Raw genomic sequence first — 3,598 nt, 5'->3', positions numbered from 1 at the left:
GAACATAAATCCTTCACGGTGTCAACGTTTCGATAAACCTACAAAGACTTCTACTCAATTCTAATACTACCAAAAAAAGCCGCATTCCCAAGTTTTCAATTTATCTAATGTACCGCCATTTCGGTTCGCAGCTTTCGCAACGAAATGGCGCCGAGCGCAAGGGTTAATCTCGCGGCGCACCGTTTAGCTCGTGTTTGGCCAAGCCCGCGCCGTAGCCGGCGATCGCGAGACGGAAAAGGAACGCGCGTGTCGACGTCGAGGAGGTAAAAGAGGATCATTAGCTGGTTGCGACAAGTCGAGATTTACTAATAGGCAGCGGTGAAAAGAAGACGTCGAGAGCGAGACTCCGTTGAACCCGGTTCGATGACGCGACCCGGTCCTTAGGCGGCGCCTTTGATGGCACCCGATGCGTCTTCTTTCGCTTCGCAGAGCCGAAAGCCGGCGTTACGACGGATACACCTAAAATCTCGGCGACTCGTTACTTGCACCGTCTCCCAGGAAATTTATTATTCATCCATCGTAGCGTGCTCTTTTCGCTCGAGACACGATCCCCGACTGCGAATCGACGATTCGATTCGATGCGAACTGCGATTCGTATCGATCGGTACCGGATCGATCGGTCCGGTTACCGCTCGAACCGATACGTGGATCGCGCGATCTCGTTTCCAACCTCTTTCGCGTTAAAACTACGACGCGATTCTCCTCAGACGTGATGCTGCGTATCTGATACGCTTTCGAACGATTTTCATCGTACCAGAAATCGTTCAACCGGGACGCATCGGTAACGGACTCGAACCGATCTTTCGTTTCCTCGTGGATTTTTCGCGCTTAGTACGAGAAAGGGAAGCGAGGACAGAAACCAAACGTCGAGAAATTGCTGAAGCGGACCAGCATCTTTTCCACGCATCTTTCTCTCGGGACGATTACGCAACGGCGACTACTCGCCACCTAACCGAACCAAATTCACATTTTATTGCTATCCGTAATAGTTCCTCCGTCCCTAGAGTCTCGGACGGTACGAACACCGTTCGAGAAAATCTCGGGAAAAATAGGTACTGGAATTAATAGAACGAAATGTTTCGTCTCGATTCGTTAGGGACGATTAGATTTCTCGAAAGACATTATTCGAAGATATTATCCTACGGGTACATTCGCATTATCGGATTTCTTTGGGAACTGGTTCTTACGGCTCTCCTCTCTCGTTCGCTCCCGCACGGTCGCCTAATCTGTCGGCTCGCGTGACTGCCCGTTGAGAGAAGGGTTGTCGACCGGCTGGCTAAATATTTGTCGTAATTACCCCGAAAAAAGAGATTTTTCTTCCCCGGAGTCCGAATAATCGCATTCGAACGTTCGCTGCCGCACAAGCGGATTTTCCTCTTTCACCCACCGGACGCTATTATGAGAGGCTTCTTTATTGTCGAGCCGGAAGCAGCCCGCTCTTACCACTGTTGACAACCTACGGATTTTCTAAGATACGAAAATACGTAGACCTCGCATTCGGAAATTGGAATAACAACGTTCTATATCGCGGATGCTCCGCAACTCTTCCGTGAACGAAACACAAATATTTTCCATCCGAGCCGCGCGATACCACCAACGGATCGAACAGCGAACGTTTCGTTTCGTTCGAACGTTCCCAGTGAATACAGTGACCCTGTTACGGCCCGAAATTGGCAAATGTAGAAGAAAATGTGGTAGGAAGTTCGATAGATTACGAAAGAAATGAAACGAAGAATAATTTTCAATTAACAAAAAAAAAAGAGAATAGGAATAGAAATAGAAATATTCGGTTAATTTTGAGACTAGCGTGATCGAATGTGGACAAAGTCAGAGTTTTGGGGAAAAGTGGAAGGAAATTTAACGAGTCGAAAGTTGACGAATTCGTGTTCGTTTTGTGAAAAATCCAGAAATTGTGTAAAAGACAAATATTCGAATATTTTGATTTCTTTTCGTAAACTTCGTTCGAGACGTTGAGAAAGCCGTTTAATTCGATCAATTTTGGGCAGAGATGGAGAAAAGTGGAAGAAAATTAATCGCGTCGAAAGTTGACAAATTTATGTTCGTTTTCTAAAAAATCCAGAAATCGAGTAAAAGAAAAATTCAAATATTTTGATTTCTTTTCGTAAACTTCGTTCAAGACATTGTAAAATCCGTTTAATTCGATCAATTTTGGGCAGAGATGGAGAAAATTAAACGCGTCGAAAGTTGACAAATTCGTGTTCGTTTTCTGAAAAATCCAGAAATCGTGTAAAAAACAAATTCAATTATTTTGGTTTCCATTTCTTTTTGTAAACTTCGTTCGAGACGTATCGAAAAAGCCGTTTAATTCGATCAATTTAGGGCAGAGATGGAGAAAATTAAACGCGTCGAAGCTTGAAAAATTCATGTTCGTTTTCTGAAAAATCCAGAAATCGTGTAAAAGACAAATTCAATTATTTTGGTTTCCATTTCTTTTCGTAAACTTCGTTCGAGACGTATCGAAAAATCCGTTTAATTAGATCAATTTAGGGCAAAGATGAAGAAAAGTGGAAGAAAATTAAACGCGTCGAAACTTGACAAATTTATGTTCGTTTTCTGAAAAATCCAGAAATCGAGTAAAAGACAAATATTCAAATATTTTGATTTCTTTTCGTAAACTTCGTTCAAGACATTGAGAAAGCCGTTTAATTTGATCAATTTAGGGCAGAGATGGAGAAAAGTGAAAGAAAATAATCGCGTCGAAGCTTGAAAAATTCACGTTCATTTTCTGAAAAATCCAGAAATTGTGTAAAAGACAAATATTCGAATATTTTGATTTCCTTTCGTAAACTTCGTTCAAGACGTATCGAAAAATCCATATAATTAGATCAATTTTTAGCAGAGATGGAAAAAAGCGAAAGAAAATTAAACGCGTCGAAGCTTGAAAAATTCACGTTCATTTTCTGAAAAATCCAGAAATCGTGTAAAAGAAAAATTCAAATATTTTGATTTCCTTTCGTAAACTTCGTTCGAGACGTATCGAAAAATCCATATAATTAGATCAATTTCTAGCAGAGATGTAGCTATTTCAAAAAAACCGACCTTTTGCTTTATTTCATAAATTCGTAGCCTCTTTACGGGTCAGTAGAAAACTTTGTAAAAATTCCCGAAACGCAGTACGTTGCTACAGTACAGAAAAGAAATTCGACGAAAGAATTGTGTATCGATCGCCTTTTCGACGGATAGGTAAACGCGTCGCGAACGTATTCTCCCAAACGCTCGTCGCCGAGGGTATATTTAACATTAACGAATGAAACAAGGCATACATAAAGGATCTATATGTCACGCCACACACAGACGTAACGATATTAACATTAAGTAGTTGGAATCGTTTAAAAGATCCCGCGACGCCGTGATTCTCGTCGCGCGAGTAAAAGGATCCAGCTAAAGCAAACGAGTTTCATAGACAGGCTCATCCGATAAAGATCTCTGGATCCTTCGCCGATACGATTAATCGCGATCGGTTCCTTTGCGATTGCGCCGCAGCCTACCGAGTCCCAACTTACGACTCTCAAGCCACCGTCCACGGACAAGTATTCCATAAGTGCACCACGGACAGGTATTCCATAAGTGCACCACG

This window comes from Hylaeus anthracinus, unplaced genomic scaffold (assembly GCF_026225885.1).
Source record: "Hylaeus anthracinus isolate JK02 unplaced genomic scaffold, UHH_iyHylAnth1.0_haploid 11978, whole genome shotgun sequence".
In the NCBI taxonomy this organism is placed as follows: Eukaryota; Metazoa; Arthropoda; class Insecta; order Hymenoptera; family Colletidae; genus Hylaeus; species Hylaeus anthracinus.
Note: the sequence above shows the minus strand (reverse complement) of the source record.